At 40.9% G+C, this 16,417-nt stretch overlaps 1 protein-coding gene across 4 annotated transcripts in view; it reads left to right on the top strand.

The window, feature by feature from the left end:
* PDE5A (phosphodiesterase 5A) overlaps nucleotides 1–16,417 on the top strand; it is a 190,340-nt gene that overhangs the window by 150,306 nt on the left and 23,617 nt on the right. The window lies entirely within an intron of this gene.

The raw sequence follows: 16,417 nt of genomic DNA on the forward strand, positions 1-16,417 counted from the left end.
CTTTGGGGCTAAAAGATAGAGGGGACTTCTTCTTTAAAGCCAAACAAATCATTTGACTTTTGTTTTCTCTCCATCCAGTGAACACTTATTAAGCCTCTACTACACTGTGCTTGGGAATATGATGAATAAAAAGACAGTCCCTGCCTTCCAGGAGCTTATAATCTGATGGGTACTTGCCTTACCTGAAATGTTGAGGCAGGTCTTCTTCCCAGCCTTGGAGTCATTTAAAGACCGTGGAGTCTAACTCCTTTATTTTACAGATGAAGAAACTGTGTCCCAGAGAGTGCCATGGGGCACAATTGGGACCTAAGCCTGAGTCTTTGTTCTGATGAGGCAGCAGGTTGTAGTAGAAAGAGTGTTGGCCTTGAAGTCGGAAAGGCTTGGGTTCAAATCCTGCCTCTGACATTTACCATCTGTGTAATAATGGACAAGTTACAGTCTCTGAGCCTCGGTCTCTTTACCTGTAAAATGAGAATAGTGATAGCCCTTATCTTACTGGATTGTTGTGAAGATCAAGTGGGATGATATGTGCAAAGAGCCTTGGCAATCTTCATATGCTATCTACATGTTGGCTCTCATAATTATTATATTACTTAGGAACAGCAGTGGTAATAATTATGATAATCCTAATAGCTCCATCAAATGGAGATCATTGTAACTAGCATTTCTGTGGCACTCCGAAGATGGCAGGAACTTTAATTACTTTATTGAACTGGAGCCCAAGAACAGTCCTGTGGAGCAGGTGCCACAGGTGGTATCATTTCCATTTTACAGATGAGAAGACTGAGGCTCAGTAAAGTTAGCTGACTTTCCTAGGGATTGTTTTATTTTGGGGTGCTTGTATTGCAGAGCAGACACTTAATAAATGCCTGTTGATTGACTGCTTTGTCCCACTGCTAGGAACTTAACATTGACATTAGGGACAATGATATTAATGTCACCTAATGTCTGATGTCACTTTAATGTAGTGTTTGCAGAATGCTCTCCATATGTTAGCTCCTCTGGTCCTCCCAACAGCCCTGTTCAGTAGGCTTTATTGTCGCTCTCATTTTACAGATGAGGAAACTGAGTCTCAGAAGTTTAGTGATTTGCCCAGAGTCACTCAGCTAGGCAGTTTCAGGGGTAGGATTTTAATTCAAGTCCCGCACTATAAGCCATGTGTTCTCTTTCCCCCTTGGAATGTAAATAAGCTCCTTGAGGGCAGGAACTGACTTGTTTGCTTTTTTGAGTGGCCAGTGTTTAGCACTCTGCCTGGCATATAGTAAGCATTTAATAAATGTCCATGCCAAGCTGCTCTACCAGTCCAAATCAATGGAACAGTAACTTAGATCTCTGTCTTTCCCCCTGTAGACATAACTACCAAGTTGTCTAAGAGGCGGTGTAAAGAGTAGCTTGAATGTTAGGCTGGAGGCTCAGGAAGAACCAGATTCAAATCCTCCCAGGATCTCTTAAAGCTGTCCTCTGGCCATGGGGCAACCTACCCTGAGCCTGGGTTTCCTCATCAGCAAAATGGAAATAATCTCTACTTCTTAGGCTTGTTGTGAGCCTCCAGTGTGATGTTTAATGAACAGTGCCAAGCAAACTTCAAAGTGCTTTATGACAATTAGATATTTACTTTCCCATAGCTTTAAGACAAGTCAGGAGAAAAGAGGATTTTCACCTGGGACATACTCAGAAGTCTTCTTCTGTCTATAGCCCACTAGTGGCCACCAAAGGAATGCCTTCATGGCCAAGTGAGGAATTAGTCCTCCTTATCCTCCATCGCCAACACTTATTTCTATTTCTTGGCCTGAGGTCAATACCATGTTAATTTTGTTACAGCTCTGATTTTGAAAGATCTAAATTTTAGCGATCAGATTTTACATTTTAGAGCAGTTTTATGTAGACAGATAGATATGATTATTTAAGATTGCTATCTTAAGGAAATGACAGCTATTACTCTATGTCCAGGCTTGTTATATAAATAGTTGTATACATGTGTAAATAAATAAATGTTCCAACAGCTAAATGAATTATAAACAATGTCCTTGGCTGACCTAGTCATGAGAAAAAGCATCATGCTATTAGCCAAGTGACAGAGACAGAGATTTTGTTGCTTAGAAGGCTGTTTTGTCCAAGTTGCCTTCTGATGCCTCCCTGGCCCCAGGCACTTCCTCAGGTACAGTTGGGGTGTGTGACATCACATTCAGTAAGAAAGAAATTAGGAAGTACCTGATCTGTAGAATAAAAGCATATGCTTTGGGGTCACTGGCTATCATTGCTTTGATCAACATGACAAATATTTGTGACTCCCACCAGATGCTGAGATCTAACAAAAAGAGGGTACCCCCACCCAAAGATACCCAATGGCATCAAGTGGGGAATTATCAATATAACCCCTCCCACTCCCCCGCACCATCAAAGGTCATTCAATTGGCTGTAGACTAGAACCATTCCATTATATTTTTTTGTTCTGTTTATCTAAAAATACATGTCTCAGAAAACATCTGGAGAGATGTCATCTCCACTTCAGAAAATGTCCTGGGAAAAAAGACAATAATGCAGAATCCTGGATCCACATGCCCTGGAAAGCAGGCCGTTTTAGCTCTGGTGTGACTTTTTCCCTTTCTTTTTTTTAATCCTCAAGCATTTCCAGGGATTTTCTTCTTCTTTCTAAATCCCTGTGGTCAGACAAGTCATGGAGGGAGGGGGAAGGACTCAAAATTGTCCAGGGATGGTTCTCATTTGGATGTTTTTAGCACATGAGGGCAGCTGGGTGGTACAGCGAGTAGAGCGTGTGGCCTGGAGTCAGGAAGACCTGAATTCAGTCCTTCCTCTGATACTTAACTAGCTGTGTGACTCTGGACAAGTCACTCAACTACTGACTGTCTCAGTGTCCTCAGTTTCAAAATGGGGATGAAAAGAGCAATTACTTCCCAGGGTTGTTGTGAGGATCAAGTGAGATAATATTTATAAAGCATTAACATAGTGCCTGGCACATAGAAGGCATTTAATAGGTGCTTGTTTCCTTCCTTCCATCTCCCAGCCCAGGGCATTTTTACTGGCTGTTCCCCATGCCTGGAATGGGCTGATGCTCTGTGTGTGTGTGTGTGTCTGTCTGTCTGTCTGTCTGTCTGTCTCTGTCTCTCTCTGTCTATCTGTCCGTCTCTCTCTCTCTCTCTTTCTTTCCTTCTTTCCTCTCTTTGCCCCCTCCTCTCTCTTTCCCTCTCCCTCCTTCTCTCCTTCCACCCCTCTCCCCAGCTTCCTAGGCTTCTTTCAAATCTCAGCTCCAACCCCATCTTCTACAAGAAGCCTTTCCCAAGGAGCTGCTAGCTCCTTCCATCTAATGTCATCTTCAATGTATTCTGTATATATCTGGTTTGTACATAGTTGTTTGTATGTTGTCTCTTCCCAATGGACCAAGAGCTCCTTGAAAGCAAGGACTGTGGGCCTTTCTTTGTGTCTGTTGTGCTTAGCACAGTAGCTGGCACATAGTAGGCACTTTCAAAATGCTTGTTCACTTAAATTGGTGATAAAGGAATACTACTGAGAGCAGGATTTTCTGTATCAATAGGCTTTTAGGGAAAAGCTCTCACTTGTAACTCCAAGAAGCTGTAGCATGAGCAGCAGCTGCACCCCTGTAAAACCATTTTGGCAGATGAGCTAAACCAGACCAAAGGTAACCAACAGGCCTCAAACCCATCAGTGAATTAGGGGGATGTCTACCCCAAGAATACCCCCTGGTAGAATGGGCAGATGAGAACAATTTCCTCCAATGGCCATGAAGGTGGCTGAAGCAGGCACTGTGGAGCACTTACAGCTTAGTCAGACATTGAAGATGCCAAGATCATCCCCTGCATCCTATCACTGGTCATCTCGACGTTTGTACTGCCACTGGACTTCAGTGACTCTGGAAGAGAGAGTGAGGCTGGCAACTTTGTGCAACTCTGCCTTACTTACATCCCATTCACATGCAAGTCAAAACATCACCCCATGATGTCATTAGTCCTCTTCGAAAACAAAGAAAGAACAATGGATGCAAAATCAATGCACCACCTACCTATTTTTCAATAAAATAGGACCTTACGGAAACTTACAAAAGGGCTAATATTGGGATCAGGGGTGCAGAAATTTATTTAACTTTTTTAGCACCTACTTGGTGCAAAGTGCTGTAGATACAAAGACAAGAATGAAGATAATACTGTCCTTAAGGATCTTACATGCTACTGAGGGACCTATAAATGCTTCCCATAAGAGTGGCTCCCAAGCATATCCTTGAAAGAAGCTAAGAATTCTAAAAACACAGAGATGGAGGTGAGGAAGAAGAGGGTGATCCGGGTATTCTGGACAGCCTGTGCAAAATCATGGAGATTGGCAATTGAGTGAGAAGCTGGAGGAACACCAAGATGTGAAATAAATATGGAAAGGGCTTTGCTTCTAAGATAAAAAGGTTTATTTGAACCTGGGGCAGTGGGAATCCTCTGAAGATACTTAAACAGGGGAATGATGTGGCTAGAGCTGTACTTCAGGAAGATCATTTTGGCAACAGTTTCAAAGGATAAATGAGAAAGGAGAAATGCCCATTAGAAAGCTGTTGCTATGGTCTAGATGAGAGATAATGGCCTGAATTGGGGCTTGCTACTGTGAGTAGATAATGATTGAAGGTGAAGAAAGGTGTCAAAGAGGACTCTACAGTTATGAACCTAAGGTACTGGAAGGATGGCAGTTGGTCTCAACAGAAATAGGGAACTGTAGAGGAAGGGTACCCTTAGAAAGACAAATGAGTTTCATTTGGGCCATCATTTTCTGTCTCTGTCCTGATCGGCTTACAATTCTAAAGAGTCAAAGTCCAGTTTCAGATATACTCAATAAGTATTTTTTTTAATTTAACTTTCTTTTGTTAACAAAAATCTTTTTGTCTCACATATTCCTCTCCCCCATTAAAAAAAATCAGGCAAAACAAGTTCCCGCATTGACCATGTCCAAAAATGTCTGCCTCAATTCCGCACTCTGGGTTTCATCACCCCTCTGTAGGGAGATGGTTAGAATGCTTCATCTCCATTCCCTTGGAGTCATATTTGGTCAGTGTATTGATCAGAGTTCTCAAGACTTTCAAAGGTGATTGCATTATGATGTTGCTGTTATTGTATAAGCCATTCAGTAAATATTAAGTCTCCTAATGCAATTGGCATCAAACTTGAGAGAGAAGACGTAATATCATCCACCATAACATAAGGTTTGTTTTGGGGTGTTTTCCTTCTTAACACGGACGCATATTGGAGGCACTCTCTTCCCAATTATCTTTTTTTTCACTAATTGATGAAGGAGATAACTTACAAGTGATTACCTTGATTTTAAGGGGGTATTGATTTTTAAGAACAGGAGACTCTGTGGGCAAATGGGTGAAGGAAAAATCTCCACTGGGAAAAAGCTAACAAGCTCTTTGTGACCCCAAAGAAAAGTTTCCATGTCACTTAGACTCCAGCCTTTCATATAGTCCAGAGATTCTGGTTATTCTCAAACCTCTGAGTCTTAATGTCTTAGGTCAGAATAAGAAGCATCATGACATATGGATGAGAACCAGGCTCAGAACGAGGACAACCTGGTTCAAACCCCACCTCTGCTATATACTGATTGTGTGACCCGGAAAATAACTTACTCTCTCAGTGCTCTAAGCCAAGGGGACCAGACTGAAATAATGGACCCCATGTTGGCTTAGAAAACCCCAAATTAACACTATCTAGGTTGTAGTTTTTAAATTTTATTTTGTAAAACATTTCCCAATTATATTTTAATCTGATTGCGGCCACACTTTGACTTGGTGACAAAGAAAACGCATGTTCTAGGCAACTCTCTAAAGCTCTAAGATGCAGAGAAGGTGCTGACCTGGGTTGGTTAGAGGGAATTTCTTCACCTGAGAGTTGAGTCAACCAGTGGGATCTGTGTCTCCCCCCATTAGAGACTAGAGAAGCAGTCTCATGTTTCAGCCTCGGATTCAGTTCTCTCGATCTTAGATTGTGCAAGGAGGGACACAGTCCCTCCCCCAGAAGTGCTTAGGGTCTAGTTGGAGAGATGGTGATGAAAGGGGCAAAGGCCACAAAAATGATGATGGTAACAGCTGACCTCTGTATACAGCTTTAAGGTTTGCGAAACCCTTTCTATACATTATTTCATACATAAAGTGGAAAGGGTCCCCGAATCTGTAGTGTCCAGAAGCTCTGGCTTCTCATCCTGCCTTAGCTTCTCTATTAGCTGTGTGACTGTGGGCAAATCACTTAACCCATTTTAGCCTCAGTGTACTCATCTATAAAATGGGAATAAAATTACCACCCTCACAGGATCAACACTTAGCAAACTTTCAAGCTCTATAAAAATGTGAGCTAGTGATTTTTCATTTGATCTTATGGTTCCTCTTTAGCAGAGGATAAAACTAGACTTCAGAAAAGTCAAGTGACTTTCCCACAGTCATATAATTAGTAAGTGTCAGAGGTGGGATTTGAACCTGGGACTTCCTGACTCGAAGGCCATCACTCTGCCCACCTAAGCATGCTGCTTCTGGTGTGCGAGATAGGATTAGCATGCATGAAACAAGAGGAACAGAACAAGAACATGTGTGTGTGTGTATAATATGTATGTATATATCACACACTCATGTCAAAAATGCAGAATTATATGTCATAGTCAATAACTGTTATGAAAACCAGGAAAGAGATGGGAAGTGCCCTGGATCAAAAGAAGAATGTCTTTCATGCAATCAAAAAAGACCTAAGTTTGAATCCTACTTCTGATATTGTGACCCTGGACAACTCATTTAACCTCTCTGAACCTCAGTTTCTCTAACTATAAAATGGGAATGATAATTCTACCTCTTGCCTCCCAGGGCTCCTTAAAGCCCCATAGAAATGGGATCTCTCTTTGAGGATGAGGAGGATAAAAGGGAATCTGCCGCAGGGAAAAAGAATCCCATGGGGCATGGTAGAAGATAGTGAAGGGGAAGAGGAGGCTAGGAAAGAGGGGGCCTGGGTGGATTGAGGCTCCAGGGCATAGCTATGAGGGTTTATACGGAGGGAGGAGGACAAAGTCAGAGCAGCATTCTTAGAGAACACGAATAATGGGATGGGAAGAAGAACAGAGCCTCATTGTGAATTTGGCAGGAGGACAGACAGCAAGATGTAGATCGGGCTTTGTTGCTTTAAATAAGAGCTCATTTATTTTTACAAGCATTTATTATATGTCTCTCTCCTGGAACGATGTTTTTTTATCATTTTTTTTAGTTTATTTAATATATTTAGTTTTCAGCATTGATTTTCACAAGAGTTTGAATTACAAATTTTCTCCCCATTTCTACCCTCCCCCCCACTCCAAGATGGCGTATATTCTGGTTGCCCTGTTCCCCAGTCAGCCCTCCCTTCTGTCACCCCACTCCCCTCCCATCCCCCTTTCCCTTCTTCTCTTGTAGGGCCAGATAAATTTCTATGCCCCATTGCCTGTGTATCATTTTCTAGTTGCAAGCGAAAAATTTTTTTTTTGTTTTTTGAACATCTGTTTTTAAAACTTTGAGTTCTAAATTCTCTCCCCTCTTCCCTTCCCACCCACCCTCCCTAAGAAGGCAAGCAATTCAACATAGGCCACATGCGTGTCATTATGTAAAATCCTTCCACAATACTCATGTTGTGAAAGAATAACTATATTTTGCTCCTTCCTATCCTATCCCCCTTTATTCAATTTTCCCCCTTGACCCTGTCCCTTTTCAAAAGAGTAAATTTTTGATTACCTCCCCCCCCATCTGCCCTCCCTTCTATTGTCCTCCCTTTTTTATCTCCTTCCTCCTTCTTTCCTGTGGGGTAAGATACCCAATTGAGTGTGTATGGTATTCCCTCCTCAGGTCAAATCTGATGAGAGCAAGATTCACTCATTCCCCCTCACGTGCCTTCTCTTCCCTTCCTACAGAACAGCTTTTTCTTGCCACTTTTATGCAAGATAATTTACCCCATTCTATCTCTCTCTTTCTCCCTCTCTCATCCCTTAATTTGATTTTATTTCTTTTAAATATCATCCCTTCATCTTCTACTCACCCTGTGCTCGCTCTCTCTCTCTCTCTCTCTCTCTCTCTCTCTCTCTCTCTCTCTCTCTCTCCATATATATATATATATACATATATATATGTAATATACACATACATATATACATACACACACACATACATACACTTATATATATATATATATATATGCATATTCCCTTCAGCTACCCTAATACTGAGATCTCATGAATCATACACATCATCTTTCCATGTAGGAATGTAAATAAAACAGTTCAACTTTAGTAAGCCCCTTGTGATTTCTTTTTCTTGTTCTTTTTCTTAATTACCTTTGCATGCTTCTCTTGATTCTTGTGTTTGAAAGTCAAATTTTCTATTCAGCTCTGGTCTTTTCACTGAGAAAGCTTGAAAGTCCTCTATTTTATTGAAAATCCATATTTTGCCTTGGAGCATGATACTCAGTTTTGCTGGGTAGGTGATTTTTGGTTTTAATCCTAGCTCCACTGACCTCCAGAATATCATATTCCAAGCCCTTCGATCTCTTAATGTAGAGGCTGCTAGATCTTGTGTTATTCTGCATGTGTTTCCACAATACTCAAATTGTTTCTTTCTGGCTGCTTGCATAATTTTCTCCTTGATCTGGGAGCTCTGGAATTTGGCAACAATATTCCAAGGAGATTTCTTTCTGGGATCTATTTGAGGAAGCAATCTGTGGATTCTTTCTTTTTTTATTTTTAGTTTACAACACACGGTTCTACATAATTTTGAGTTCCAGATTTTCTCCCCTCCCTCCCCCCTCCCTCCCCAAGGTGGCATGGAATCTCATACAACTACCACGTATAACTTCACATTAAATTAATTTATATACTAGTCAAGTTGTGGAGAAGAATTATGACCAATGGAATGAATCATGAGAAAGAAGAAACAGAAACAAAAAAAAACCCAAAAATAAAAGCAAAAGAGAAGGAAAAAAGGCGAGCATGAAGTGTGCCTCAATCTGCATTCAAACTTCATAGTTCTTTCTCTGGATGTAGATAGCATTCTCCATCGGGAGTCCTTTGGAGTTGTCTTTGTGCCTTGCGTTGCTGAGAAGAGCGAAGTCTGTCAGGGTTGGTCCTCACAGAATCTATATATCTGTGGTTGTGTATAATGTTCTCCTGGCTCTGCTCTGCTCACTCAGAATTATGTCATCTAGGTTTTTCCAGGTTGTTATGAAGTCCATATCATCCCCATTTCTTATAGCACAATAGTATTCTATGACCTTCATATACCACAGCTTGTTCAGCCATTCCCCAATTGATGGGCATCCCTTTGATTTCCAATTCTTGGCTACCACAAAAAGAGCCGCTATAAATATTTTTGTACATATGGGTCCCTTTCCCTCTTGTGTGATTTCTTTGGGATACAATCCTAGAAGTGGTATTTCTGGGTCAAAGGGTATGAACATTCCTGTGGCCCTTTGGGCGTAGTTCCAAATTACTCTCCAAAATGGCTGGATCATCTCACAACTCCACCAGCAATGTAACAGTGTTCCAATTTTCCCACATCCTCTCCAGCATTTATCATCCTCCTGTTTTGTTATTTTAGCCAATCTGACAGGAGAGATGTGATATCTAAGAGTTGTTTTGATTTGCATTTCTCTAATCAGTAGTGATCCAGAGCATTTTTTCATATGCCTATAGATAGCTTTAATTTCTTCCTCTGAAAACTGCCTGTTCATGTCCTTTGACCATTTCTCAATTGGGGAATGGCTTGTATTCCTATGTATTTGGCTCAGTTCCCTGATTCTTTCAATTTCTATTTTGCCCTGTGGCTCTAGAATATCAGGGCAGTTCTCCTTGATAATTTCTTGAAAGATGATATCTAGGCTCTTTTTTTGATCATGGCTTTCAGGTAGTCCAATAAAATTTAAATTATCTCTCCTGGATCTATTTTCCAGGTCAGTGGTTTTTCTAATGAGATATTTCACATTGTATTCCACTTTTTCATTCCTTTGGTTCTGTTTTATAATATCTTGATTTCTCATCAAGTCACTAGCTTCCACTTGCTCCAATCTAATTTTTAAGGTAGTGTTTTCTTCAGTGGTCTTTTGGACCTCCTTTTCCATTTGGCTAATTCTGCCTTTCAAGGCATTCTTCTCCTCATTGGCTTTTTGGAGCTCTTTTGCCATTTGAGTTAGTCTATTTTTTAAGGTGTTGTTTTCTTCGGTATATTTTTCAGTAATTTTTTGGGTCTCCTTTAGCAAGTCATTGACTTGTTTTTCAAGGTTTTCTAGCATCCTTCTCATTTCTCTTCCCAATTTTTCCTCTACTTTTCTAACTTGCTTTTCCAAATCCTTTTTGAGCTCTTCCAAGGCCTGAGACCAGTTCATGTTTTTCTTGGAGGCTTTTGTTGTAGGCTCTTTGACTTTGTTGACTTCTTCTGTCTGTATGTTTTGGTCTTCTTTGTCACCAAAGAAAGACTCCAAAGTCTGAAACTGAATCTGGTTGAGTTTTTGCTGCCTGGCCATGTTCCCAGCCAACTTATTTGACCCTTGAGTTTTTCATTGGGGTACAACTGCTTGTAGACTAGAGAGTACTTTGTCCCAAGCTTGAGGGGCTGTGTTCCTATTTTCAGAGCTATTTCTTCACATCAAGCTCTGCCACACCAGCACTCCTTCTCCCCCAAGAACTGCCAACCAGGATTGGGACCCAGATCCAGGCAGGGCAAAGTAGGCTCTGCACTCCTGCTCTGATCACCACTTAATTCCTCCCACCAGGTGGGCCTGGGGCTAGAAACAACTGCAGCTGTAGTTCTGTAGCTGCCCCACCTCCACTGCCCCCGGAGTGGTGGCTGAACCTCGAACTCTATCACCCTGTCCCCAGCAGCTTTTCCCAGTAACCTTCTCTGTTGTCTTTGGTATTTGTGGGCTGTGAAGTCTGGTAACTGCCGCAACTCACTGATTCAGGGTGCTAGGGCCCGCTCCACCCAGCTCCTGGTCTGCTTGGTCCACACAGCTCATGCTGGGCTCTGCTCCAGTCCTCTCCGCTCCCAGCTCCATGCATGATAGACCTTACCCAGAGACCATCCAGGCTGTCCTGAGTTAGAGCCCTGCTTCCTTCCGCTATTTTGTGGGTTTTACAGTTCTTCCTTGTTGTCTTTGGTGTTTGTGGGTTGAGAAGTCTGGCAACTGTCGTAGCTCACTGATTCAGGGCACTAGGGCCCGCTCCACCCGGCTCCTGGTCTGGTTGGTCCGCACAGCTCACGCTGGGCTCTGCTCCACTCCTCTCCGCTCCCAGCTCCGTGCGCAATAGACTTCACCCAGCTATCATCCAGGCTGTCCTGGGCTGCAGCGCTGCTTCCCTCTGCTATTTTGTGGGTTCTGCAGTTCTAGAATTGGTTCAGAGCCATTTTTTATAGGTTTTTGGAGGGACTTGGCAGGGAGCTCATGCTAGTCCCTGCTTTTTAGCCACCATATTGGCTCCACTTCGGCAATGAGATTTCTTGCCTATTGTCTAAACCACACAAAGAAGCATCAACATCTGGGTTTTCTTCAAAGCCAGGGAGCTCATAACAACAGCTTGCCTAGAGTCATGCACCACTCCTCCTGTGGCTCAGAGCTCCACCCGGAACAATGTTTTAAAAGGAAAAAAAGAAAAATCCTCGCAGTAAATATACATAGTCTATCAACACCAAGCATTGCTTATGTCTGAAAATATGTGTCTCTCTCTGAATTTCCAATCTATCACATCACTAACAGGAGCAGATGGGTGGGATGTTTCATCTATAGTCCTCTGGACTCAGGGTTTATCAATGCATTGAACAGCATTCTGTCATCTTTGAAAGATGACTTTCTTTACAATATTGTTGTCACTGCATAAATTGTTCTTCTGTTTCTGCTCACTTCCCTCTGCGTCAGTCCATAGACTTCTTCTCAATGTCCTCTGAACTTGGCCACTTCACCATTTCTCATGGCCAAATAATATCCCACTGCATTCAGGAACCATTTGTGTTTAGCCAATCTGACAGGAGAGATGTGATGCTTCCTTGCTCCACCTCAGTTTCCTTTCTATTTTTTGGCTACTACAAAAAGGATACTGTAAGTATTTTTGTACGCATGGGTCTTTTTATTTTGTCTTTCATATGTTTGGGGTATAGGCATAGTGATGGTTTAGTTGGGTCAAATATAATGCACACTTTAGTAATTTTTTTTTATGTATAGCTCCAAATGAGTTGATATAATGACTGTTTTTATTACATCCCCTCTGTCATTCAGTCAATCACTTAACATTTTGAATCACCTACTATGTATCAGACACTGTGCTAAGCATATTTTCATTTTCCTCCTTTCTCATCTTTGCCAGTCTGAAAAGTATGAGGTGGAACATCAAAGTTGCCTTATCTTGTATTATAAGTGATTATAATGATATATCTCATTATAAGTGATTTGAAGCATTTTTTTCTTATGGTTGCTGATAACTTGGACTTCTTTTGAAAAATTTATATCTTTTGATCATTTATCTATTGGAGAATGGCTCTTAGTCTTATGAGTTTGATTCAGTTCCTCATTTTTTTAACATGAGCTCTCTACTAGAGAAAATGCCTGCAAAGATTTATTTTCCCCATTACCTGTTTTCTTTGTAATTCTAACTGCATAATATTCATTTGTGCAAAAATAATTTAATTATATATAGTAAAATTATCCATTTTATCTCTGTGAGCCTGTCACTTGTTTGGTCATGAACTCTTCCCCATCCATAGATCTGAAATGTAATTTCTTCCTTGCTCCTCTTAATTTACTTATGATGTCACCTTTTATGTCTGCTATGCATCGTATGGCATTTATTTTGGCATATGGTATGAGATGTTGGTCTGTACCTAGTTTTTGCTAAACTACTCTCCAGTTTTCCCAACAGCTTTTGTCAAATGGTGAGTCTTTGCCCTAGTAAGTGAGATCTTTGGGTTTATTGAAAATTATGTTTCTGTGTTTGCTTACTTCTGCATGCTCTCCATCAATTTGTTCCATTGATTGACTTCTCTATTTTTTAAACCAGTACCAAATTGTTTAAATGATTACTGTTTTGTAGTGTAGTATGAAATCTGGTTCTGATAGGCTTCCTTCCTTCCTACTTTTTTCATTATTGCCCTTAAGAATCTTGACCTTTTATACCTCAATTTCAATGCTGTTATTTGTTTTCTAGCTCTATAAAATAATAATTCTTTGGTATAGCACTGAATAAGTAAGTTAATTTGGATAGTAGTGGCATTTTTATTAATTGGCTCAGCCTACCCATGAGCAATTAATATTTCTCCAATTATTTAGGTCTGTTTTTCTTCAAAGAATGTTTTATAATTGGATTTATACAGTCGATTTTGCTTTGAAAAAGAAATAATCTTGCTTATAATTTTCTTAATTTTAAAAAATCTTATTTTAGCATTCTAAATATATCTCTCTCCTCATTTACCCAATAAGCCATTATTTATAACAAAGAATTATGTGAAAGAGAGGAATAAAAGGTAATTTAGCAAAATCAGCTAATGCATTAACTGAGTTTAATTGTATATTTAATGTTCCGTATCCATAGTCCTCCACCCCTGAAAAGAAGGGAAAGGAAGGCATCTTTCCTTTTTTTCCTCTGGACCCAACCTTGGCCATTATCACTAGTGTTGTCTCCCTCTCTTCATTATTGTTCTTTCCATTTATGTTGTCATGGTTGTTGCTCACTTCGTTCTGCATCAGTTCACATGAGCTTTTCCATGCCTCTCTATATTCTCCATATACCTCATTTCTTAGAGCTTCCAGGTGACGTTCTTTTCAGTCATTCCCCATTCTTTGGTCATCTACTTGGTTGTAGTTCTTTGCTACCACAAAAAGCATCATTATAAACATTTGGGGGTATTTCTTTGGCCTCTTAGACATATTTGCCTAACAGTGGTGTCTCTGGGTCAAAGGTATGGGTGTTTTAGTCACTATTTTTAGCATGATTCCAAATTGCCTTCCAGAATGACTGAAACAATTCACAGTCCCACTGTTGTTTTTGTTTCAGTCATGTCTGACTCTTTGCGACCTCATTTGGGCTTTTCTTGCTAAAGATGCTGGAGTGATTTGCCTTTTTTTCTCCAGCTCATTTTACAGATAAGGAACTGAGGCAAGCAGGGTTAAGTGACTTGCCCAGGGTGACACAGCTACAAGTGTCTAAGGCTGGATTTACACTCAGATCTTCCTGACTCCAGGCCTAGCACTGTATCCATTGTTCCACTAGTAGTGTATTAGTGCACCTATCTTCCTTTAGCCTCCCCAGCATTGACTCTTCCCATCTATCATCATCTTTATCAATTTTCTTGGTGCGAGATGAAACCTCACAGTTATCTTTTAATAATTTCCAATCTTTTGAAAACTATTTATTCATAACCATTAACCATTTATCCAGTGGAGAATGACTCTTGACTTTATGTATTTGTGTTATATCATGTTCACTGTATTTGTGATATAAAAGTGTTTATATTCTACACATAACATCTCGTTATCAGATTTTGTGCAAAGATTTCCTTGTCAACAGCTTCTCTTATTATCCTAGGTGCATTGACAAAATCAATGCAAAAGCTTTTCAATTCCATATAATCAATCTTATCTGTTTTATCTTTTATGATTTACTTATCCCTTGTTTCATTAAGACTTTTCCCAGGTCTGGTTAGTTCTTTTTTTATTGTATGACCTTTAATATTTAAGTCTTGTGCACATGGGATTTTTCATTTCCTCCCTGATTTATTTTTTCCCTAATATTGATGTCATATTGGTTCTCCTTAATACCACCATCACTTTCAATGACTCCTCCCTCCACATCCCAGCCTTCATAAGCAAGTACAATTAAGCAAAATAAAGCAACCCGCTGGCCTTGCCCGACCATTAGATATCTATAATCCACAATACAGGCCATGTGCAGCAGTGGAAAGCGCGCTGGATTTTAGAGCCAAAGGACCTGAACTGATCACTTGTGTGACTTTGGGCAAGTCACTTAACTTTGCTGGGCCTATCTTTGCTCATCTATAAAATTAGATGATTGAAATCAATGACCTACGGGCCCTTCCAGGCCTAAATCTCTGGTCTGCCCTGCTCAGAGAGAGAGAAATTGTTTCAATCCTCAGTTCTCTAAAGTCAGCTGATTGTGGATTGATCAGAATTTCATCTGGCCCCAATGTCTTTCATAATGTTTCTAAATGAACCTGCTAACATAAAGACTGTGTGAATGCTGCACCTAAGATGTATCATTCCCCACTGCCCAAGGTGGGGCCTGCCCAGGGCAGAAGCCAGGGGAGAGGGGAAGGTAAATCTCATTCCTAGAGATCTGATTTACCCCAGATGCCTCTGAGCAAAGAAAGCAAAATCCCAGACTGCAAGGGCATGTACTTGGACTAAGTATTTTTGTAAAGAGGAAATTCGCGGTATTTCTCAGCCTCTGATTTGCCTCATAAATCAGTATTTTTAGAAGGTAAGAAGAGGTTCAGGGCATAATTTGCATTCATTTGCTATGTCACACAGACTGGCTTTTGCTTAATGAAAAACAGCCCTGAGTGTGACTTATAAAAAGTCACACTCGGGTGCTCACTGGAGGTGCTGAAACCCAATCTACCTCCAGTGATTCCTGTTCCTCATGCATCCTTCTGCCTTTTATGTTTGTTTCTCAATTCCCTGGGAGGGTCTAACTCATCCATCTGGGGGAGAAGGAAAGAAGGAAGAAAGGCAAGCATTTATTAAGCACCTACTATGTCCCAGGCACTGTGTTAAGCATTTAGCAAATATTATTTCAGTTTATCTTTAGAGCAACCCCAGGATGTAAGTGCTACTGTAATGCCCATGTTACAGTTGAGGAAGCTGAAGCAGACAGAAGTGTGGCCAGGGCCACATAGTTATTACATATCAGAGAATGGATTTGCACTCGAGTCTTCCTGATTCTAGACCCGGTGCTCTAGGACAGATTTGGACAGCTTCCCTCTTCCTGAGACTCAGCGCATCATCTTTGTGACCCCAGGTCCTAGCCCAAGGTTCCACACATCATGAATGTTCTCTGGATGTTCCTTGGATTAAATCTGTTGAATTAAAAAATGGAAATATACCTCTTGACATGAAATATAAAACCCAGAATACCAACTCTATGTCTGGAGGATGGAGGAGTATTGGGTTCTGTTCTGGGCACAATGCTACAGGCAGGACGCTTATAAAGGGGAGAGTGGTAGGGCCCAGTATCTAGGATGGCGGAGGGCTCTAGTTCATGCCAAAGGAGGAGTGGTTGAAGAAATAGAGGCTGACGAACCTGGACACAAAAATGCTTGGGGACAGACAGCTGTTTGACCATATGTGAATGGAGGTCGTTTGGAAAATTAGATGCAGAACCAGGAGGAGGGGGAGGGTGCCACAGA

Source organism: Trichosurus vulpecula, chromosome 6 (genome assembly GCF_011100635.1).
Source record: "Trichosurus vulpecula isolate mTriVul1 chromosome 6, mTriVul1.pri, whole genome shotgun sequence".
NCBI lineage: Eukaryota > Metazoa > Chordata > Mammalia > Diprotodontia > Phalangeridae > Trichosurus > Trichosurus vulpecula.